This window comes from Cavia porcellus, unplaced genomic scaffold (genome assembly GCF_034190915.1).
Source record: "Cavia porcellus strain 051 isolate PalLab524CR breed Dunkin Hartley unplaced genomic scaffold, mCavPor4.1 scaffold_15, whole genome shotgun sequence".
Classification (NCBI taxonomy): Eukaryota; Metazoa; Chordata; class Mammalia; order Rodentia; family Caviidae; genus Cavia; species Cavia porcellus.
In genome coordinates, this window is record NW_026947498.1 from 8,967,460 (window position 1) to 8,991,823 (window position 24,364).

At 53.5% G+C, this 24,364-nt stretch overlaps 1 long non-coding RNA gene across 1 annotated transcript; it reads left to right on the forward strand.

Annotated features, from left to right (window-relative positions):
• Nucleotides 1-12,190: 12,190 nt before the first annotated feature.
• LOC106026271 (uncharacterized) lies at nucleotides 12,191-14,838 on the forward strand. Its single transcript, XR_001199878.3, has 3 exons — nucleotides 12,191-12,519; nucleotides 13,813-14,354; nucleotides 14,724-14,838. It is a non-coding gene; the product is annotated as an uncharacterized LOC106026271 (long non-coding RNA).
• The last annotated feature ends 9,526 nt before the right edge of the window (nucleotides 14,839-24,364 follow it).

Below are 24,364 nucleotides of genomic sequence, written 5' to 3' on the forward strand. Positions count from 1 at the left end.
TGGGGCCTGTACCTAGACCCCCAATCCCCTAAATGGGTGCATGGCAAAGGTTGAAAGGAGTGAGACACGTGGCATGGTCTTTAGTGCTGCAGGAGGACTGAAATCCTCTGCAGAGCTCCTAACTCTGCTGGCCTGCAGCTGACTGACCCTGGGCAGCCCGTACTCAATCAGAACAAGCAAGGAGTGGAGTGGACAATGGAGGAAACCTGACCAGGACCTTGGGAGGAATTCAAGGACCCCTCAGAGCAATAGACGATGCTAATTAAGAAAAACTATCCAGAAAGGCTCCAGGTGGCCTCTGCTGTGGCCTATCTTGTCCCCTGAGGTGTCTCCTCATTCTCAGGTCAGCCATGCCTGGGCCACACCACAGCCCCCGCACACGAATTCAGTTTCAACAGCTCCAACAGTTCTGCGCCACTGAATAGATGAGGGTGTGCACGGGGCCGGGGTGGCCTTCAGCCCGGGGCTTAGTCACTTCTCCATTGTTGGGACATGATATCTGGCACCCACGCCTTAGGGAGGGAGAGGCTTATCTGGCTCAGGATTTAAGTTCATGAGCAGCCAGTTCCAGGGCAGAAAAACCACACAGAGGACAGATGCTCTGCCCATGGTGGCTGGAGAGCAGGGAGAAGAAGATCTGGGGACAAGAACCCCACCTCTGGGCCACACCCCAGGGACCACCTCCCACGAGGCCCTACCTCCTACAGCACCTTCAGCCGTGAACCCATTCACAGATGGACCCACCTATGGTGTGGGCCCTGTGTCCAATCCCTCCAAATACAGGAGACTTTGGGGGTCTTTTAGATCTAAACCAGAACAGTCTGGAAAATTGTGGGACAGAGACTGTGGCCATTCATGTGTGGCTGTGGCCCCTGGCATCAACTACAAGAGGAGCACTAGACAATGACTCAGTTTCCCCAAGACAATGCGGGCGGGGGGAAGCTTCCTTTACTCTGGCAGGTTTCTCTCTAAACTTCCCACCCTCTGGCTCTCCCTCCCCACCTTGCCTGGAGAGAGGAAGACTCCCGCCAGCCACAGTGGCCCTGACACCAGAACCCTGTCCTGCCCCTGAGGTGCAGGCTTTGCCGACTTGCAGGCGGGAAGCTGGGCAGCTGCCCTTTTGTCCCTTGCTGCAGTCTGCAGACCCACGCCCGACCCCGCCGAGGGACTCAGCCTCCAGATGCCTCAGAGGTCCTAAGGCCCTACGAGCCAACGATGCCTGTGCCCCCGGTGCCCAGCTCTCCTAAGCAGTCACCAGGTGTCAGCTCCCTGAATCTTCCTCGCACTGTGGGAGACAGATTTGTCACCCTGCTCACAGATGAAGAACTGGGGCGCGGCTGGCAAGTGGCAGAGCCTGGCCAAGTGCTCGGAGAGTCCCTGTGACTCTGGGGTACAGAGAAGGTGGGTCAGCTAAGGGGCTCCTACAGGGAGCCACCCTGGTCCCCCACACCTTGAGTACGTGTCTGGAATAGTGGGGTCACCTCTCTTTGAGGAGCTGCTGTCTCTCCCCGGGGTCACTAACCTTGCCCAGAAGCAGCACTTACAGCCTGCAGAAGGAGAGGGGACAGTGGTGTCTCCCTCCTCGGCCTTCCCCCTCTGCAGCAGGTGCAGCTGCTCCTGGAGGTGCCTGAAGTCTTGTGTATGGGAAGGGGAGCACTGGCTATCCGAGGCGCATCCAATCTAGAGAGAGAAGAGGTACCAGCGGGGCCATGCTGCGTCTGCAAACGCCTCTCCCTGCTTTTAGCTGAGTGTGAGGGGCTCGGCTCGCTGAGGCCCAGTGCCTCCTTGCCCTGCGGTCTTGGTGCCCACAGCGAAAGCGGTTCTCTGGGTCTCCTCTGCCTCCCGGCTGCAGAGGCGAGAGCAGCTGAAACACGCTCTCTGTGAACCTTGTGCTGGTTTGTAAGCAGCCTGATTCCGGAAGGCCCCCATGACCCATGCGTGGCAAGCATGTGCTTCCTGCAGGTGCCCTGGCCGGCATGGGCAGGGTCATTTAATTTGTTAAGTTTATTTATTCAAACATGGACGCGGATATCAGATCTGTTTGAATAAGTCAAGACTGGTTGATTTTTCTTCCTTGGTTCCAGTGTGTTGAAAGAAAAAGAGAAGATGTGTGTCAGTTTGTCGCCTGTGTGTGCCTCTTTCACGGGGTCCATGAATCCCTCATTGTTCACCCCGACAAGCCCCGGCTTTTATCTCCCTCTGTTGTGTCCGTGTGTAACACTGTACCAGGTAACGGAGGGACTTTTCTTATGTTTCTGTTCTTTGTTTCCAGGGAACAACAGAGAAGGGCATTTCTGGAAAAGCAAATGAGTTCCCAGAAGCAGGTGGAGGAGGAATGTGGATCTGCGGGAAGAGCGGAGGAGGCCACGCCCGCACTGCCCCTAGGGCCCTGCTCCTCCTCCCTAGAGTGGACGGTCACACTCTTTGCTCTTGGGCCACCCCAGGGGCCAGCCCAGTGACTCTACACCCCACATGGCCCTCGCCTGGAGCCTGGCCCAAGTAGAACCTGTGGGAACTGGACACCCCAGGGGGCGCCATGCCCGCAGGGTCCCTGGAACCAGCCTCAGGCTTGTGCAGTGCACACGTGCACTTGGCTAAGCTGCCTGGGCCTCTTTGGCTTCCTTGAGGTCCTGGCTCAGAGCCGCATGGAAAGAGGCCCAGGGTTTTATGTGAACTAATTACACTAACGACCCACAGACCTTTGGTCCTCCCCACACAGCATGACCGATCAGAAAAAGAGGGCTTTCAGGAGATAACAACCTCTCGGGGAGGGGAGCCCCAGCAGCCGGTCAGGGCCCCGGCGGAGGGACACGTGCCCAAGTCATCAGCTCCTGAGGCTGTGGGAACTGTCTTAGGGCGAGCAACGCTTTCAGGTGTCACCCGCTTTGCTTTGCTCTCCTTCCCGAAGGGCGCCTGGCCTCCTGAGAGTCTGGGTGGCTGCCTGGCTGTGAAGGTGACACAGAAACTTCATTTACCTCATAGAGCTGGATCCACTGGAACAACACCAGGGCCAGTGACATGTTGTGGGTGACCGCAGCTGTCCTGGGATCAGGAAGTGAGGCGGCCTGCACCTGTCTCAGGAGTGCGGCCTGGCGGAGGGCCGTGCACAGGGGGGAGGACAGGTGTCTTGGCCACATGCTCTGCACTTGCCCTGGCTGTGCCAGCCAGGTGCCCTGGGCTCCCTCCACTCCTGCCTGGAGACTTGCTCAGATGCCACTGAGCTCAGTCCTCTGTGGACAGCAAGGGTCCCACAGCAAGCATGGACATCTCTCTGCGCTATCCCTGTCCTCTCATGCTGTCCCCTTCTGTCCTCTGTCACTCCCTCACCCTCGATGCCCTTAGGACTGTCACTGCCCTCTGCAGACCCCGTGGCCACCTGCTGCTTCCAGCCACTAAGGCATGAGCTGCTTCTCAGAGGCTACGGACAGCTCCTGGCTTCACCGTGCTCCCTGCTCCTCATGTCAGCTACCTGAACGTGGGAGTGGCAGAGGCTGGATTACTTTTACACAGATGCATTTATGTGGCTTTAATAAACATTGTGCTTTCTCATGTCCCATTTTAAAAATGATTTTTTTGTCATTATTGATCAATATACGATAAAGCTTTTAAAGATCTTATGAAGTCTATGTCACATCTTTACTGTCGCCGAGCCCGCGAGAATGTGAGAAAATAACACCACTTACTTTAATTTTCTCCTTACCGCTGGGCAGGAGTAAATGTCTGCGTTTTTACAGTGCTTTATGCTTTAAAAGCACAACATTGCATTCCTGGTAACTTGGGTCATCTCAGCCAACTCTCAAGGTGAGGAGGAGCAAGAATTATTGTCTCAAGTTTGCAGAGTGGGGAAACTGAGGCTCATGCAGACTAAATAATTCATTTGGAATCAGAAAGAACCAGGGAGCAGCAGAGGCAGAGTTTGATTTTAGAGTTCCTGATCTTTTCTTCTGCCATAGGATTCAATTTATTTCCTAAAATGATAGCTTCTGGATAGGGATGGAAGAAGGCAGACTCACATGTCTCTCCTGCCACCAAACACAATCACTTTCCATTTGTCACACCCCCAGAGTTCAAGTCTCCCTCCTTTCCCAGCACCCAGCTTTGCACCGATCTCTCCTGCATGGGTCTCCACTCGCTACAAGGACGCTGATACCATGGCACATGGGCTTGACAGCTCTGTGACCCAGGGTGGCCCAGAGGAGGGAGCTAGGACAGCCTGGGGGTGGCAGGATGGGCTGGGCCTCCTCTAAAGCCTGGGAAGCAGAGGCTTCCAGGACAGTATCCCTGCAGGACAGAGGGCAGTGCCCCTGTGACCCAATTCAGCCTATGTGGACAGAAGGTGGTTCTCAGGATCTTGCCTGCCTGAGGCTTTGGGCAGGAACTGTCTGAGCTCAGTGAGCCATCAGACTGGACCATGACGATGACCTGTCCACTGAGAGACCATGGAGCCCTGTCTGCACGGGCTCCAGAGGAGAGACAGTGCTCTCTGGGTGGCTGTGTGCCCAGTAGGCTTCAGGAACCTATGTGGGGCCCCAGAGCCCTCAGTACAGGGAGGCCCTGGAGCAGCAGCCTTGCCGCCTGCACCTGCACAGCTGGTGGCACCTGTAGGTGTCCCAGCCTGCCACTTCCAGCCACCACAAGTGGTTGTCCAGCCCATCTCCTCCGTGGGTGGTAGATGGAGCTTCTTGACCTGGCTGGGCCTCAGCTTCCTCCTCTGTGAGTCTGAGTAGCAAGAGAGAAGGTATAAGCCAGAGGACTCAGGAGCCAGCAGCAGGGCCCACGCTCAAAGCCCGTCTTCCTCCGGATTTACCCATGGCCTGAGGACGCAAAGCCATGGGTGCTTGACCCAAGTCAACTAAGGATTGTCCAGGCCAACATGGCCAAACCCAGGGCCCAAGTCTATTCCCTGTGTCCCTGTGCACAAAGGAAGCTTGGGGAAACGCCTACTGTTAGACTGAAGAGCAGCATGGTCAGAGGCTGTGGCCAGTGGGGTGTTCCAAGGAAAGAAAGTAACATGGGCATTTATGCTTTTAATCGAAGTTCTGGTTGGATTTTCTCCTGAGTGCCTGGGGACACACAGGAGGACAATGCTGGCATTCGGAGACCAAGGGCTGGGTTGCTCAGCACCAGCCTCCAGCAGCTCTTCAGGCATCTGTCTCTCCTGTGCCGCCTTCCGGATGCATGGAAGGTGCCTCCCCTCAGTTCTGGGCTCCATCATGCCAGGTGATTTCGGTTTTACTCTCTGACGAATCATTTTCATTGGTGCCGTTACTTAACTTCCAAGCCCTGCAATGCCTCTGGACTTTGTGAAAGCCTAGCTGGCCATGCTGGCGGGGTTTGCAGCTGGGGTGGTTCAGGAAAGTGGTTGATGGAGGGCTGAGTGAGCAGCTTCAGGGAGCGGAGGTATCCTCGGGGCTGCGCCAGCTTTTGCCCCTGTGAGGGCACCCAGCAGGGCTCTCTGTGCTGGAGGCTGGACCATGTAGGCTGGATTCTGAGGGCTGCTCCCCTAGAAGCATCAACTACAGTGATCTTAGACACAGGGTGTAGTCACTTCCCTCCCCTGGGACACAATGCCACATCCATGGTTTAAGGGAGAGAGTTTTGGCTCATGGTTTCCTGGGTTCAGTCATAGTTGGCTGCTCCAAGGCAGAAATGGCATGGGGGAGGGGACTGGGAAGAGGATGCTGCTCACGCCAGGGGGGCCAGGAAGCAAAAAGGAGAAGCAGGGCACGAGGCCACGGCCTTCCCGGGTCAGGCTGCCATTGACCCAGGTCCAACCCGTCCTACCTACAGACAGTGCATGCGGCCTCAAACTTATTGGTGAATGAATCCATCGATGAATCTGGGCCCTGTGACCCAGTCACCTTCCACACGCATGGGACGTTCATGGCACTTTTCAGATCTAAACCACAGCACACGCAGAGCCCGCAGAGGTTTGCAAGGGCTGGTGCTGGAGGCCCAGGGCTGTACCCAGTGACAGCGTCCAGGGTCCAGCCCTATTCCCAGCCAGAGTCGTCTTGTTCTCTAGGTTTCGCACATGGGCTATAGAGAGGGTGCTCAGCCAGCTCCCCTGAGGGCCGATGATCTCCCCTCTGCCCCCCAGATGTCTCTGGAAAGAAGGCAGAGTTACTGGGCTGTGACAGGAACCACTGTTCTCAGTTAAAGGACAGTTATCTGCTGCTGTTATCTCAGTTAAAGGACTCAGTTATAAGGTCCTTTCCCAGCTACGAGGGGCTGTGGGGCGCCCTTCCTTATTCAGAAATTAAGCTGCCTGCTTCTTAACAAAGAGAAAAAGCTCCCCACCCTGTTAAGAAGCGGAAAGAAGCTCTCACCCGTCAGTCCCCAAATGAGGTAAGAAAGCGGGAATCAAACGTTTCAATCCCAGCTGCCCCTCTTATGGTCAAGAATCAGGGGCAAAGGCTAGGGCCAAGGCATGTTGGACCCCAGCACCCCCAAAATAAAGAACTGCTGTGGCTGAACTGTGTGTTCCCCTAGGTCCATGTGTTGAAGCCCTGATCCCAGCCCCTGAGAACCTGGCTTATTTGGAAGGTGGTTGTTGCAGATATCACTGGATAAGGCGGGGGCCATCCTGTGGTGGGTGGGTGGGGCCCCTGCTGTCCTTCTGGTCACAGACCGGCTTCAATGGCTAAGCCAGAACCTGGCCTGTCCTTCTCAAGCCAGGGAGGTCGTCAGCAGCCTCTCCAGGTGGCCTGGTTTGGCCTCCTCTGAAGGAAGCAGCCCTGCCAGCCCAGGGGGTGGACTCCTGACTTCTAGAAATGCAAGATAATAAGCGTGGGATTTTTGAGTCAGGGCCCTGGTGCTACCCTGTTAGGATAGCCCAGGAAATCAACACAGACCATGTGGGGGTGGCTCCTGCCCCCCATGCCAGCCCTGAGGAAAAAAAAGCCTACAGAGCCTGGTCTGCCTGGGACAGGGGCAGCTTGGCCACTATCCAGGATTGGTACTCATGCCAGGAATTGGTGACACGGCCCTGCCCGCTGACCACAGCTTCTGGGCAGGGAGGCTTTCCGGAATGTGGGCACAGCAGGGGCGTCAGAGGGGTGGAGCTGGGCACTGTGGGTGTCTGGATGCAGGTGAGTGAGTGAAAACAAAGACCTGTAAACATCCTGCTGGCATCTGGTGCTGGACCTGCTGGACTGGCAGGCGTCCACCCTTGGGCGTGGACTCTGAGGAGGACGAGTGAGATTTCCTGTTGTGCAAAAGTTCTCAGGGAGGGCAGAGGCTGCAGATGCCCAGGACCAGCCGCTCCGGGTTCTCTGCCTGCCAGAGGAGCTCCTGGCCCCTCCTGCTTCCTTTCCAGAGCACCGGGTACCCCTGGCCTTCTTGGTCCTGTTCTTCCCACGCCCCAATGTTCCTGAGGCTCTGCGATTTCCCACCAGCACTGTGGGAATGGGTGGATATTTTCATGCAAGCCTGTACCAAGATTATTCACAAAGCCAGTGTGAGGACCAGGGCTTCTCACGTGCTCTGTATGAGTCTGTTACTCCCACCTGGGCTTGCCTGTGTGGTCAGAAGACCCTCACCCCTGGGGATGCGGACCCCACCACACCTGGCACAGCCCTGGGGCTGGGCGGGCGCAGGAGAACCCTGGGTCTTTCTGGACTGCACATTGCCCAGCACACTGAGTCCCACACCCTGGTTCCAGTAGCTAGAACACACCCTCTAGAGACAAGGGGGAATGGGAGGGCCAGTCCTGAGGCCATGGGGTGGAAGGTTCAGGTGCCCACCTGCTAACTCCATCCTATGGGAACACAGGCGTCAGTCAGCTCAGCACACTGCCCCCCGTGCTCTGGAGAGCAGAGTGCCAGACTGCCCAGGCCATGACAGTGAACGCTGGACGAGCTCCAGAAGACACGGTTGAGTAGTGTGGCCTCAGACAAGTGCCTTAATTTGTGCCTCAGTCTCCCCATCTGTCAGCTGGGCACACACTAGTCCTGACCTAGCAGCCTGTGCAGAGTTCTACAGAGCGCCCTCCTGGCAGCTCCTGGTAGACGGGCATTTGTGAAATGGATGAATGCACCCAGAGGCTGGGATCACCGGGCAAGAGGCAGCATGGAGGTGGCCATGCCTGGCCTCTCCCCGGGCTGGCATGCTGGGTCCAACCGGCCCCATAGGCTCTTTTTCCTGCCAGAATGCCGCCTCCTCGCAGTGAGCAGCAGAGCTGTTCCAGCGCAGGCAGCCGGGGTGCGTTTGGCAGGAGCTCTGTTGCCGCGTGGGCTGGGATGAGGCTTCCTCCGCTCCCATGATGCTCAGCTCCCTGCACCCCTGACCCAGCAATGCGGGCGGGGAGCCGGACAGCAGATGCAGCCAGGCCGGCTTCAGCCTGTTTTCCCCTCTCCAGCTATGGGAGGCTTCCTGTGCAGGCAGGACTTCAGTGTGTTTTTTCCCTGATGAGATGTTCAGAGGTGGTGGCGCCAGAAGGAGTGTGTGTGCTGGGCCCCCGCGCACCGCTTCCCCAACTTCTCACTGCCCCTGAGCCAGGAAATGGAAGAGCTACAGAGAGGGAGAGAGAGAGAGAGAGAGAGAGAGAGAGAGACAGAGAGAGAGAGAGAGAGAGAGAGAGAGAGAGAGAGAGAAAGAGAGACAGAGAGAGAGACAGAGAGACAGAGAGAGACAGAGACAAAGAGACAGAGATAGCAACAGAGAGACAGAGACAGAGATGGAGATGAAGAGACAGAAAGATGGAGATGGAGAGAGAGACACACGGACAGAGAGTGACAAAGAGACAGAGCGCAAAAGAGAGACAGAGATGGAGAGACAGACAGAGATAGAGTGACAGAGACAGAGAGAGACAGAGACAAAGAGACAGATGGAGAGAGACAGACAAAGACAGAGACATAGGGATGGAGAGACAGAGATGGGCAGATATATATATATATATATATATATATATATATATACATAGACAGAGACAGACAGAGACAGAGAGACTGAGACAGAGAGAGACAGAGACATCTTGGGTAGGATGTCTGTGGTACACACCAGTTTGGGGTTCACTCTGTGATAATAGTGGCAAAGCCATGCTGGTGCACATGGGTCCCCCTCAGAGGCCAGCTTCCACCTGACCAGCTGACAGACTGAGATGGGCTCATTCAGTGCTTCTCAGTATCTGTGGGCTGCACCCTGGTCCAGGCCCCCAAAGGCATCAATAAAGGAAAGGTGCAGGGTGCTCCTGTGGCCCTGATCTGGAGAGGAGCCGCTTCCCAGGCCCTTGGGGAGGCCCTGCCTTCCTCACCCCGCTGCCCTAGGTTTCTCTGCAGGCTCCCTGGGCCTGGTCCGCACTCCTGGCTTGGTGCCGACAGAAGCCTCCTCTGCTGAGTCCTTACGAATGTTAAATGCTTGGAGCTCGGACCCAGACTCTGCTACTTGGAGCTCAGACCCAGACTCTGCCACGGGGCACCGAGTGGGTCAAGTCCCCAAGGGTCCCCAAGGCAGGACAATGTGGAGCTGGCATTCTGGGGAGAGAACCAGAGAGGCAGAGGACAGTGCTCAGTGTCAGGGTGGCACATGGGTCCTGACCCTAGGAAGCTAGGGAGACGGAAGCTCTGCCTGTCTGTGGGCTGTACTGGGTAACCGAAGCTGCTGGATGACAAAGGGCGAGGTCCTCTCTCCCCGTTCTGGAGACTGGGACGTCCAAGGTCCAGTGTCCAGCACTGGGTGGGGGAGTCTTGCTGCCTGGTCCAAGGCAGCAGAGGAAAGGCAAGAGGGCAGCGGGCATGCAGGATACGGGCCACTGATGGACACCGACAATCAGAGGCCTGGCCTCAGCACCTCCGGTCCACCCTCAGCGCTGTCGAATCCTGGAGTAAGTGTGCGGCACTTGCACGTGGAAGGACACCATCAGACAGCAGCAGAGAGTCTCTGGCCCCCAGCCGCTACAAGATGCTGTCTGCCTGCTCCCAGCTGGACAGGATTTGTCACTGGCCTAGAATGCAGAGGCAGAGTGGATAGAGCTGTGTCTGCTGTCTGTGCACCAGGATGTCACAGAGGGGTTACATGATGTCTTTTCAGGGGTCCCATATTTCTCTCTGCCTTGAAGTAGCGGGCCAGAGCAAGGAGCCCGTGGCCATCAAGGCCCTGATTCCCAAGGTGAGAGCTCTGAGTCCATCCCTCAGGGCCAGGGACCACGGGCACGAGAGTGCCGAATTCCAGGGCTGCCAGGGATACAGTTCTACCTCTGCTCGGGAAGAGCCAGGGCCCAGGCACTGGGTGCTGCCCCACTGCCTAGACGGGCCATGGTCCTCAGGGCACTGTAGGGAAATGAGGGCAGGCGGGAGACTCCCTCTCGGAGAGGGGAAAAGGTGTGGGCAGTCCTGGAGTCTACCACACTCGGTGCTGCTGGGTAAGGCCGTGCTGCCTGCAAAATCTCTCCAGGTGGTGAATGGAGGACCACAGGGACCGCATTCTGCACCTTCCCAGCGATAGGGAGCCCCAGTCTCCATGATGTGATGTTGATCACCTGGAGAACGGGTGCAGTGTCCTCAGGGCGTGCTCTTTCCACAGCATGGCTGAGAAACGTGGCAGTAACAGAAGTTGAGAGAAAACCGGAGCCGAGGAGGCCGGAAGTGAGGGTGTGCTGGGCCCCCTAGGCTCCCGTTCATACCAGGCACCTCACTGTCCAGTGCTCTTTCTGTGTTTCTCAGTATCTATGGGCTGGGACAAGTTTCACATGGGAGCACCCCAACATTGGCCTGCCGCCTGAGGCTTCCCATGACCCCCTGCAGCCCAGCACACGGCTGTCCTTGAGGTGGGGAGGGCAGGGGATCCCCTCCGAGGGGTGCTTCCGGGGGCTCACCGGGCTTCTGGGCACCACCCAGAGATGCTCTGCTGCTACAGAGCTTGGGAGCCGGTACCCCTATCAGCACTTTCCTCCCTTGCCTCACACTGGGCTTCATGCCTGCTGCCCTGGACATTACTGCCCTGGTCAGGAGGGCTATGCCTGGGGAGCTCAGCCACCCCAGAGCTGTCCCAGCCCAGGACCACACTTGGTGGTCTGATGTGTCCAGCCTTGGCGGTCAACTAGGGAGTGGGTACTTTCAGGTCACAGAGCACAGAACATTCACCAACATTTCTGTAATTCTTACTGTACATGCTTCAAGTGCACCTGATTACACCCATTCTGCAGAAGGGAAACCATAAGACCGAATACTTCCCGAGAGGGTAGGACTGAATAACAGAGCCCCGGGACACCACAGCTCTCCTGAGAACAGGTAGGGTGCAGGGTGCGGGAGGAGCATGTGGACCCCACCTGTGCTGGAGTAGTCTGTGAACTGCAAGCATATGCAGGAAACCAATATGTGTCTTTTATGTGCATGCATGTGTGATATGTGTGCACACACATGTGATAGGTGTGTGTATGTAGGGTGTGCACATGTGCGTTGTGTGTGTGCCTGCGTGCTATGGGCACAGTGTGCTGCAGGTTCAATACACACACATGTGAGATGTATGTTGCATTGCAGTAATACGTGTTTGTGTGCTCTGTGCATGGATGTTGTGCATTGTGTGTACGCATGTGTTGTGGATTGTGTATGTTGTATTACATGTGTACTTGCATTTTTGTGTGTGACAAGTTGCCTGTGAGCACGGGGCATGTATTGGGTGTGTACTTGCACACTGTGTGTGTATCGTATGCACAGGTGTGGTGCATGTGTGTTTATGTGCCTTGTATGCTCATGTACCATGTGTATATGAGTTATGTGTCTTGTGTGTACATGTGCACGGGTGCACATGTGTGTGGTCATGCCTTGTGAAGTGCAGGAATCATGCATGAGGGGATTCAGTACCCCAGGGAGACAGAAGTGGCCCCCAGAACAGCAGAGGGGATTCAAGCAGAGAGCCACCAAGCCCAGCCTGTGAGCTGTCTGGGCCAGAGGCTGGGGTCCATGCTTGGGGAAGCAGGGCTGGTGTGGTCTGTGTTGTGACCTCCTGGAGTTACAAGAAGTTCTGACCCACTTTGTGATGTGTGACTGTTGGGGAGAACCTGAGAGCAGGGGACCCGGAAAAGTGTGGAAAGAAAGAAGACAGACAGACAGACAGACAGAAAGAAAGAAAGAAAGAAGAATGAGGAAAAGAGAAAAGTGAAGGCAGGTGGTAGAACCTGTCTCCCTGGAACCAGCTCTGAGGTTCCTGTGTTTCCGCCTTCTTGGCCCAGACTGAGAACAAAGGACTCCAGTCACCCGGCCTGGCCGATGCCTCCCTTTGCTTTGCTGGGAAGTCGTTTCCTTCTCCTTCCTGCTCAGGCTGGGTCAGGTGGCCTCTGTGACTCCTCAGGTCCCTCCCAGGTACCCCCATTGGGGCTGGGCTCGTGTCTGTGGCATTGCTGCGCTGGCCCTGGGCCGCAGGGATCCTTGGTGAGTGAACCGTAAATGTGCCAGGCTTCCTCAGCACCAGGGTGGCTCTGAGACTGGAAACACCCCCTTTTGGCTGCATGGGAAGGAGATCTCCCACAGAAGTATAACCGAGGATGTCGGGGCTCGTGTGAGCGGTTCAGAAGACATGACGGTGTGTGGCCGTGTGTACCGAGGACGGGGGACAGGTGTCCATGGCAGGCAGCTGTTGGCTGAGGGTCCAGGGAGGGGACTGTTGGTGACTGCAGGTGGTGGCACAGCAAGGAGGAGAAGAGAGCAGGTGTTGTGGCAGCTGTGGGCCTGGGCTTTCACCCTGACCTCTGCTGGATGATCACAAGCAGCCGGGAGGAGGGCAGCGCTGCGCGACCCTCAGAGGACAGGGTCTGAACGGGAACTCAGTGAGGTGACACGGGTGGTGGGAGCTGAGTGATTGGGTCTGGGTCTGGTTCCCAGTGTGATGGATGCCAAGGGTGGGCATGAGCAGAGAGTGACACAGCGGTCTCCGTACTCCAAGAGGTCCCCTGCTGCCCAGTGGAGGGGAAGATGGGCAGATCGGGGCCAAGTTCAGAGCCGGAGCTGGGAGAGCTGCTGAGGGCAGCAGGGAGGGCCAGTGGGCTGCAGAGCAGACCTGCGTGGGCCACTGGCTAGCTGGGGCTCTGAGCACTGAGATTGAAGAAGATGGGGTGGACTGAGATGGGGCTGGCCAAGCTTCTCTGCTGTGCTTCAGGGGCTCATTACACACAGCAGTGGGCTTGGAGTCTCCTCAGCAGCAGAGAGACCTATGGTCAGCTCAGGGAGCTGTCCCAGGCCATGGGACAGCTGGACAAGGAGGAGGTTTTGGCTTCACCTGGTATAGTCCAAGAGGCAGGCTGGAGAGACGGGGTTGGACCCCTGCCGGAAGGTGCAGAGGGAAAGAGCACCCACCACCTTGCTTTGATGCATGCACATGTTGCGTGTCTGCCCCGTTTGTGCATCTTAGAAGAGGAGGGTGATTCCTGAGGGGCTCTCTTCTCACTGTGTTCAGGGGCCTAAGGGGCCAGCTCTGTGGGATTTTCTTTCTGGGACTACGTTGTCATATTAGGGGTGGCACCCAGGGGAGGGGAAGGCACAGGAGCTGCTCTTGCTGCTCCTCTCTGTAAGAACTGGGGTAATGGTGTTCGCTCCCCACCAGAAGCTGTTTTCCGGGATGGTGGTGGGAGTCAGTTTTCTGCCCTGGGGCTGGGAACTGGACTGTTCCGGAAGCCATCGGAAAAGAGCAGGATGGAGACTGTGGCACAAGCATGTGGCCCGTGAACCCTCACAGCTGTCTCTGTGCCCCGCCTGCCTCCCACCCCTCCCATGTGTCCTGTCAAAGACCTAAGCTCAGGCCCTGGGGAAGTCTGTGACCACAAGGCAGGTGGGCAACACTTTGTGTGAGTTTTGTGTTTCTCTCCATTTCCCACCACAGGTGCTCCCCAGGTGGTGCCGAATGATTATTGCTGGCCCAACAGCTGCAGGTAGAAGCATCAGATGAAACGGAATTGGCGAAACAGGGTCCCAGCAGATCTGTCTATCAGAGGTGTGGCTTCAGAAAAATGGTGCATATTTTGATTTAAAGCCTTGAAAAAAAAGCAAAAATGAAATTCAGCAGACTTGGGACAAACAATTTGGAAAGAGTTCCTTGGAAGACCATCGCTGACAGCCACCTCCAAATGGCCAGCAGGTGTCAGTGTCATGTCCTGGAGCAGGACCCTCTGTCCAACAGTGAGTCAGCACTAGCCGAACTTGTCCTCAGACACACAAGGCTTCAAGGACAAGGGACCAACCCAGCCCTGCAAACCCTGAGGTCTTGTGTTTCTGCCTGGGTTATCATAAGAGCAAGGATGGGAGAAGAATAGCATCGTACTTCAAAGAAAATGTAGGAAGTGTTGAAGAGTGTGAAGAAAACAGAAAGCATTAATTTTATTTAAAGGTCATCAGTTTACTGAGCTAAGGAAGTCAAAGCATTTGGTAAGTTATGTAGTCTAGAACATTCTAGAAATGTCTGTGGCTATAAATGGTGTCCATGGGATATTGTTGGTTTTTAAAATAAATGTCTAAATTAGCATGCATAAAGTGATTACACTTACAGACCGCTCCACATTCCATATAATTAATATTTTTAAAAAATTAGTATATTTTCTTTTGTAAAGAAGTAATGAAATTGTTCAAAATTTAAACTGACAGCCTCACTCACTCCAAGTTACAACCCAGGGAGCTTCTGAAGTTCTCTTTGTGGCGCTAAGCATTTGTCTTGGTCTCTCTTTGTTAGTGCCTCTCTCTCTAGAAGCTAAGAAGAGGTAATACACTTTGTTCTGTATTTCTCCATTCTCTTTCTAGTCCAGCCCTAATGGAGCAACGTTTGAGTTGAATCTGAAGATGAACAAGACAATCATTGCCTATAGAATTTCCTCCAAATGGGGAACAAAATACACATGTATGTAATTCTAGGAAATATGGTCAGTGGTGTTCTTGGTTTTTTTGGAGGATGGAGGTACTGGGACTCAAACTCATGACCAGGTGCTTGCAAGACAGGTGCTTGTGCTGCTGAGCTATATCCCTGGCCCGCTGTTCTTACTTGAAACTCCCTGTCTTTCCTCCCAGTGACCTCTGCAGCTGGTGATTATCTTCTGCACCAGAGCTTCCAGAAGCTTCCTGAGCGCCACATTTCCTGAGGGTAGCACTGAACTCTTGTACCTGCTTCTCTGCCAAGGACACCTGCTCCTGGCCAGAGAGAGCTCATTGCCCGGGCAGTGGATGATGTGTCCAGGGCTGCCCTCCATCAAGGGTGGCTACAACCCTGTGCTCACACCCCACATTCCAAGCTGGGGCACAGAGTGTTACGGTTTGGTCCCAGATGTCCCCCTCAGCCCCAAGAGCTCAGGACAGTGACTCCTGGAATGTGATGGGATTATGGACTTTCGCCATCAGGAGGTGGAGCCTGAAGTCCCATGATCCAGGCACCTCCTTTGATAATTAGCCAGCATCTCCTCCAGTTCTTTACAATTCTTAGCTGTGTGTAGAGTGAAATGACCCCCATTCAGAGAACCGAGAGTGGGGGCAGCAGAAAAGGGGCACAGAAGGGACGCCGGCTCCTCCTTGCATGCGTGGGACAGGTGAGGAGCTGCTTGTGGGCTTGGTATGATCCAGGCCCTTCTTTCTTACGCTAAAATAATTCTTCTCTGTCAGCATCCATTTTCCAAATTCTAGTTCAGATTTTTGATAGCAGAAGGTCAGAGATGTGTGATGCAAGAATCCCCGAGAAATTACCTATCAGAAGTAAAGGAAACACACTATGGTTCAGATCTATCATTATTCATGGATACGTTTAAGAGCCTTGATAAGCTCTCTTAGAGGTTGCACTTGACTCCCGATTTATCTGACCCCACACTCACACCAGACCCCAGCACCTAGGCCCAGTGGAGGAGCAGGACCATGCAGAAGCTCGTTCTGGTGGCCTCCTGCACTGCCCGGGTGGCTGCGGGACAGAGGTGAGTCCCCTTGAGAAATAAGCTATATGGCCATTTGCTGCCCAATTTTCCCTCCTTGGAAATAAAACCCAACTCCCTTACCGTGAGACTCTTCCATCTTGCTCCTGTCACCAAACCTCTGTGCCTGCCAAGTCCCTCTTTGAGTGTCCACTCTTGTCAGGAGCTAACACTTCCAGCATGGCAAGGTGCTCAAAGCGGGAGGCCTCACCCCGAGCCAGGACAGCAGCAGGAATTGCTCACAGCCTTGCCCCACACAGTGTCCCCCCATGGATGCTCGGTCCTTTCTCCAAGGCCCCAGCTCACAGGCAGTGGCTGGGGGATGTGGGTCATTCTGTCTCTAAGCAAGAGCTTTCCCTGCCCAGCATCTCCCTCAAGCCCTGAGCTAGACCCCAGGACTTCCTGGTCCACCTTCGGGCTGCCCTGCAGGCTCCCTGCGAGTATAGACAGCTGTCTCTGTTCCAGAATAACTCTCACACTGGTGGTCTTTGGGCCATAATTGCATAAGCACAGTTGTGGCCAAGTGCAAGTGTCCAAAGGAAGTGATGTGTGTGAGCTGCAGATGCTCAGGGCCAGTTCCCTGGTGTTTCTCCTCCTCCTGGAGAAGCTGCTCTCTAACCAGATGCTTGGTGGGGCTGGAAGTTTGTATCTAAGATAAAGAGCTGATCTTTTGTGGCAATAGCTGAAACTAGGCGAGGAGGGGAGTGTGGAGTCACACGGACGGGATCCAAGAGATTGGCACCAGCTTAGGAAATTTGTCCTGTACGTGGCACCTTTAATATTCCCGGTTTCTCAAATGTCACGTGCCCCTGCACATTTGTTACAGGCACCTGCTAGGAGCACATGTGAATGTGGCGTTTGCTCTGTGACAGAAGAGGGTCAGGTTTAAGGGTCTCTTTCTGGCTGGGGTGAAAAGCTAGAAGCCACTTCTAAGGCAATCATTCTGGCTTGACATATGCTAATTCCACATCAGCCTTTACAACCAATTCCTTCTTTTGATTTAGCATTAAATATTGGGTGCCCTAACCCTCCAAGGGGCAGGAGAACTAAAGGGAGAAAGAACGTACATAGAGACCTGATGGGCCCACCATGGAGTTAATGGAATTACTCATTGGTAGTAACTCCTAAAAATGTTCTTCCAAAGATTTATGTTCTAAAGTTCACAAGAAAAGCAATGGCCCCTGAGTTTTCTTTTCTTTTCTTTTATCCTTCCTTCCTTCCTTTCCTTCCTTCCCTTCCCTTCCCTTCCCTTCCCTTCCCTTCCCTTCCCTTCCTTCCTTCCTTCTTTCCTTCCTTCCTTCCTTCCTTCCTTCCTTCCTTCCTTCCTTCCTTCCTTCCTTCCTTCCTTCTTTCTGTCTTTCTCCGTCTGAATAGATAGCTGCCTCTGCCCCTGCTCTTGGAGAACACCGGGCCCCTAGCCCACAGCCTCCTTGGGAAGAAGCCCTCTTGCTCAGTTGTTTGTCTACTCATTCATTTATTTGTTCATTCACTCAGTCATTTATTCATCCACTACCCACGGAGCACCGTTCTGTGCTCAGCCATGCCCCAGCCCCAGCCCGGCCCGCAGCCCAGCCCTGCGTCCAGCTTCTCCGTCCAGGGGCCTGCAGCAGGCTGGTCTCACGCAGCCGACACAATGCTTGCTCAGAGGCATCCCGTGCCCTGTCACTGGGCCTTTTCTGCCCTTCTGTGCTGTGCTTCCAATGAGGGCTGGCTTTGCACACTCACCCTGTCCACGTTGAGCTGTGCACATTTTGCACACCCCACTCTCATTCTTATTGATCCATGTGTTCATTGCACGAATTCTTTCTTTTTGTTCCTGCCTCCCACATTCACCTGTTCTTGGATGACCAGGCTGACACGTTCCACGGGTATCATCACTTCAGTCACGGGAGTCTCAGCCCCCACAGCCCATGGCGCCCGGGCGGGGTCTAAGGAAGGTAATTGGATAATGGGTCTTACAGCTGCTGTGCTATCTGGCTGTGGAGTCTGGTTAGAAGTGGGGGTTGCTGGGGGTGTGGCCTGGAAGAATTTGCAGTATTTTTCTTCTGGGCTCCTCCCCAGTCTCTCTGCTTCCTGTCCACAGTACCGTGAGCCCCATCTCCCCCACCGGGCCCTGCTGCCGTGCCGCCCTGCCTTGGATCATGGGCTGAAAACCTCTACCAAATGACAGCCAAAATGAGCCTCTTATGACTATGTCTCAGTGTCCCTTGAAAGCTTCATGAGGTCATCAGCGAGGCTTTTTGGAGGTGGCTGGATCCAGGGCGTGCGATGTGGGGATTGATTCACAGCGTGACACCAGGGTTACGGGTGCTGCACCCGGGGTGTGAGTGCTACCCGGTCTAGGAGTGGAGAGTCTGGGTAGAATGAATGGAAGGGACAGAAGGAGGGCTGCTGTCACTGCTGCTTCTTACCTGCTGCTTGGCTGCTTGGCTGCCTTCTGCCCGCCACGAGCTGTTTCTCCTCTGCTCTGCCACCCTGCCGTGGAGTCAGTACGGAAACCTCCATGCTGTGACCTACAATCAATCTCTCCCCCTTGGCCTTTGGGTGTCAGCTATTTTGCTTCAGCACTGAGAAACGTGACTAAGACACCTTTGCTCCTTTAACTTGAGGGTATTCAGATATTGTTTCTTGACAATGAGAAAGGGACTAAGATCAAGGGCATCTTTTAATCAGAAGGTGATGTATAAGATGATCCGTGTCTGTGTGTCTTGTGTGGGCACATATTTTAATTTTATGCGCTTGATAGGGAACACAGACTGTTGAAGCATCCAGCTGGGGCCCACCTGTAAGTCCTGCTACTGGTCAACTGTGTGGCCTTACGGCTGCCCGTGTCCACGTCTCGGATTCGTCATCTGTAAAGGACGAGGCTGTCATGAGGATTATGTTGGTTGATGTCTGTATGGTGCTCGGTGCAGGCTCTTGCAGGTGACTGCCCTCTGTAAGGTCACTTGGGATTATCTCAGCCTCTGGCAGCCCTTCTTTGTGAAATTCCAGACAGAGACACAGAAGGACAGGTCCCTATGGCCCCGGAACTCCTGTGTGAGCCATTCCCGGGTCACCTGCTTGGTCCGTCAGGGCCATCAGTGTCTTCATCCAGGTGGAAAAGTCAGAGGATGGTTTTCAGAGCAGGGTTTTGTGTTGAGCCATGACTTTGAAGGAGACCCCATGGTCAGTTGTAGTGGACTGAGTCCAGCGAGGGCAGAGAAGCTTAATGGTGAGCAAAATCTGGGGGTGTAACTCAAGACACCACTAACTGCGACCCAAGGGCAACCTGGAGTTGCAAGGAAGCTTCAGGGCAGCCTGGGCGCAAGGACAGGCGACCAAGGGCTCTGAAAGGCTGCTCTGGCTTTGGGCCACTGATTGGACACCCTCGGAGCCACAGGCCATGGACCTTGGGGCTCAGTGGCCATGTGGGGAGGATGCAGTATCTGCGTCCGGAGGATAAGGAGAGGTTGTGACCAGGCTGTGGTTCCAGGAAGGACCCTCGCTAGACACTGTGCCCTTAGGCTGTCCTCACATCTACATACTTGGAGAAAATCAGTGTGGCTCTCCAGCGCCCTCTGCTGACACAGCGCCATACAGCAGCAGCTGCTGCTTTGCAGAAGCCTTGAGCCCGGTGTGGCTGGCCAGGGTTCTGAGGAGAAGCTGACCTCCCTGAGGAGTTGCAGGAACAGACAGTGACACACAGGCCACCATGCCTATTATAGAAGGGTTGGACCCTCGAGTTCCACCACTTGCTCTTTCTTTTGAGCATCCGGTCCCTCTGGGATGCCCCATGGTGTGGTCACATTCATCTCCGCCATTCTGAACCTCCCAGCTCAGGGACCACGTGTGACACTGTCACTGTTACCTGGCTTGCTGTGCGAACAGTGCAAAGTAGACCGAGAGAGCGAGCTCTCTCCTGCTTTCCCAGGTGGAAAATCTCAGTGTCAGACATACTTGACTCCCCGTTTCTCCCATGTCCCCATGTGCTCCCATCTGTCACTTCCAGGCAGCCTCATCCTGGATCTCGCACCTACTTGGGCAGTGGGCCTCACTCGCCATTCCCACTCTGCCCCTGCAGTTCAGAAGCTCCTCACCCTGCCCGGGTCCTTCTTGACCGCCTCAGTGCTTCTCTCCACACCCGGGTTCTTCCTCATCTCCATCCCGCACCACCAGGTGGGGAGGTTTCTGAAGCACACACCCATGGTGCCACTTGCTTGGTCACATCCTGCAGCTGGGTCCCCTTGCCCATGGGATGGCTGTACCCCACGGCTCACCTCCAAGGTCTTCAGATGGAGTCCACACATGGAGTCCAGCCTGCTGCCCCAACACGTCCCACCCGTGTCTGCGTCCCGCTGAACACGCAGCTTTTGTGCTCCCAGAGACCTCACAGGCTCTCTCCAGCCAGCCCGACCTCTGTTGGCCAACTCCACCCACCAAATTCTGTCCTTCCTCCTCTGTGTCTCTCCTTGCTTTGCCTCACAGTTAAATCAGAAAAGGGAATGCATTTGCAAGCAGCTGTGTTTAAGCTTGGAACTCAGTTTGCCACTATTCTTGTTGTGTGTGTGAACTTACAAAAGCGAGCCGCCTTTCCTCTCTACCGTGAGCGCATGGCACAGTGCTGTTGGAAAGACTGCGAGGGTGACAGGTATGGTAAGAGCATCCTGCACACCGGTCCCCACCCTTCCAGAGCCTGGCGTCTCTCACCTGCCATCATCACTCAGACGCCTTTCTTGTCTCCATGTGAATAGCTTAGCCCGAGCCCGCCTCATGCTTAGCAAATTTTGCTGTTTCACCCTGAATATTGTTCCATAGGCATGTAGGCGCCCATGCTGTGGAGTCTGGGCTTTGTTGATTGTACTTGCACAAAATACACAGTAGGCCTTATGCGGGGAATGCAGAAGCGAAGCAATGGCCATGAATATATCGCCATTTCAAACTAGAATATTTACATTTGAATTTCCAACTATAAAGTTGCCCCCACTTCATTTTTCTGTGAGGGCTGTGGGTTGGACACTGAGCTGAGCTCACCCGTGGTATCAATAGCCATGGAGGCCACGGTGTGGTCACTGTCCCAGAGGCGCTGGATCGCTAGGACCTCACAGTCACAAAACCGTCACACATTATGTTATAGAAGTATCAACATATGTGGGCTCAAACACATTTTGCCAGTAGCATGAAAATCCTCATCTTTCTGAATTTTGTAATTCTCGGGGGCTGGAAGAGGGAATTCTACGTGACTTGAATTTCAATTTCATTTTAAAACACCAAGAATTTGAGATGACAACTATTTCTTGTGTAGGGTGTTGTGCCAGCCAGTTTTCCACTGCTGTGACAAAATTTCTGAAATAAATCAACTCAAAAGCTTAAAAGACTGATTTTGATTCATGGTTTCAGAGGTTCCAGTGTTTAGGTGTGTTTTAGTTCCTTTCTGAGTTGCTGAGACAAAATACCCAACACCCAAAGTCACAGGAGGAAAGGTTTGTTTAGCTCACAGTTTACAGAGGTTTCAGTCCACAGCTGGTGGCACAGTACAGGTGAACTGTGGAGGAGACATAGTGCATGGATGCAGACAGACAAGAGCAAGAAAGACAGAAGGCTCTTCCTCTCCCTTCTGGTTTACCCAGGCTACTTAGGGCAGGTAGCACACACACACTTAGTCCGAGTGCCCCGAGCCTGGCACTGCACTACAAACTGATCGCAGGGTCACATACTCCAGAACCACCCACCTCCCAAAACCCCACCTATGAGCACATGAGGCTTTGTGGGGACATCTAGATACAAGTCACAACATCCCACCCCTGGTCCCCCCAAGACTCGTGCACATCCCTTTATACAAAAGGCATCTGGTCCACCTAACAGTGTTAGCACTGCCGAAGGTCCAAGTCCCAGGTCTCCTCTGAGATTTAATTCTCACCTGAAAGTCTCTGTACAATGAAAAGAAAGTCAAACACTTCCAGAGTTCAATGCCACAAGATAGACACCTCCATTCCAAAAGGTATAAGCAGGAGGATACAAAGGAACGGGACCAAAGCAAACCCAAATCCAGCAGGGCAGACACTAAGAGTCTTAGTTCCGTGTGAGGCATCCCCAGCAATCCATGGTGAAGTGGGTACATCAATGATATAGGAGTCCAAGCGGCCTAATTGGTAAATTTGGGATTTAATTAGCTGAGCTCAGTGATCATTCACATAGAGACCCGTGTTTCAGAGTCCACCGAGTAGCACTGAACTGGAAAGTTACAGAGCTTTTAAAACAGAAAACCACAAAAAGACATCCTGTTGGAAACGATTTAGCTAGAATCTTACATTAATTTTGGTTAACGCCTATATCCTGCTTCTGTGTTGAGCAGGTTAGTATTTCTCTATGGGCACAGTTCATTCTGCTTTGCTCATGGGACTTGTTCCCTGAGTAATTTTCCATTGTCCTATGTCAAATACAGGGTGCTTGTTAAATAGAGGGCACTAGTCAAATAGGGACTAGTTAAATACAGGGACTAGTTAAATACAGGGCACTAGTCAAATACAGGGTGCTAGTTAAATAGAGGGCACTAGTCAAATACAGGGACTAGTTAAATACAGGGCACTAGACAAATACAGGGACTAGTTAAATACACGGTCTAGTCAAATACAGGGACTAGTAAATACAGGGCACTTGCTAAATACAGGGACTAGTTAAATACAGGGACTAGTTAAATACAGGGCCCTAGTCAAATACAGGGACTAGTCAAATATGGGGCACTAGTTAAATACAGAGACTAGTTAAATACAGTGCACTAGTTAAATACAGGGCACTAGTCACATACAGGGCCAAATTAGATACAGGGACTAGCTAAATACAGGGCACTAGACAAATACAGGGACTAGTTAAATACAGGGCACTTGTTAAATACCGGGACTAGTTAAATACAGGGAGTGGTCAAATACAGGGACTGATCAAATACAGGGACGAGTTAAATACAGGGCACTAGTTAAATACAAGGAGTGGTCAAATACAGGGACTGAGCAAATACAGGGACTAGTTAAATACAGGGACTAGTTAAATACAGGGCACTTGTTAAATACAGGGACTAGTTAAATACAGGGCACTTGTTAAATACAGGGACTAGTTAAATACAGGGCACTAGTCAAATACATGGACTAGTTAAATGCAGGGATTAGTTAAATACAGGGCACTTGTTAAATAGAGACTAGTTAAATACAGGGACCAGTTAAATACAGGGCACTTGTTAAATACAGGGACTAGTTAAATACAGGGCACTAGTCAAATACAGGGACTAGTCAAATACAGGAACTAGTTAAATACAGGGGCTTGTTAAATACAGGGACTAGTCAAATACAGGGACTAGTCAAATACAGGAACTAGTTAAATACAGGGACTAGTTAAATACTGGGACTAGTTAAATGCAGTGTTCGAGATGGTGTCAGTTACGCCAGGCTACATCGTATGGCCAATTGTGAGCTCCAAAGGTCTTGGGGGTCTGCTCCTACAACACAGCAAGTGACTGTAGCACCACATCTTCTCTCCGGCCAGTCCTGTTCTCTCACTTGCCTTGCCACTGTCTGCCTGCCGTGCCCTGTTTCTCCTCTGTGATGCCCCTCTGCCGTGCCACCCTGCCTTGGAGCCAGCTGACTACAGGCTGTGAGCTAAATAACCCTTTCCTCCTTAAACTCTAGGTCCTGGGTAGTTGTGTCACCAGTAAGAAGAGTAACTAAGACAAGGTGCTTGGTGCCATTGTCTCAGTCCCATGGTGAGACTTTCATGATGAAAGCACAGGGCAGAAGAAACCTGTTCACTTCATGGTGGCTAGAAAGGAAGGAGAGAGAAAGGGAGAGGGAGAAGGAAAGAGAGAGAGAAGGAGGCCACCTGGACTTATTCAGGATTTTAATCGTGCAGCAGGCTGGCAACCAAGTCTTTATCATATGGATGTCTGGGGCCACCTGTAAGCCAAGCCATTGTGCCTCTGGTCCCACAATGCAAAATGCATTCAATTCCTGTCCAGGAGCCCTCAACATCCTGACCATTTCAGCACTGCTGAATACAAGTCCAAAGTCACCTCTGAGGTGCAAGGCAAAGTCAGCTGCAACCTGATGTAACAGCCACGTAGGAGCTGCCTACTTCCAGCACACAGTGGTGGAACAGTGCGCATCCCTGTTTCAAAAGGGAAGAACATGAAAAGCAAGCAATCAAGGAAGCCCACAACCCAGCAGGGTAAACATTACATCCTGAGGTCCAGGACCGGCAACTGGGGTCAGGTGTGAGCTCCCAAAGGCGCAGTAGCCACGTGGTCTCCTCTGAGGCTGGCTCTAGTCATTGCGTGCAGCACAGAGGTTCTCTCACACATTCCCTGGATGGATGCCAGAGGACACCTGGACAATGTGTGAGCCTTGATTGCACCACTGGCATTTTAGTAAGCACCAGACACAGAGACCAGCATCTCTAGGACAGGCTGTGGAGGGGCTCTGATTTGTGGACGAAATATCCATGGCATCACAAGAGATGCATGAGCTT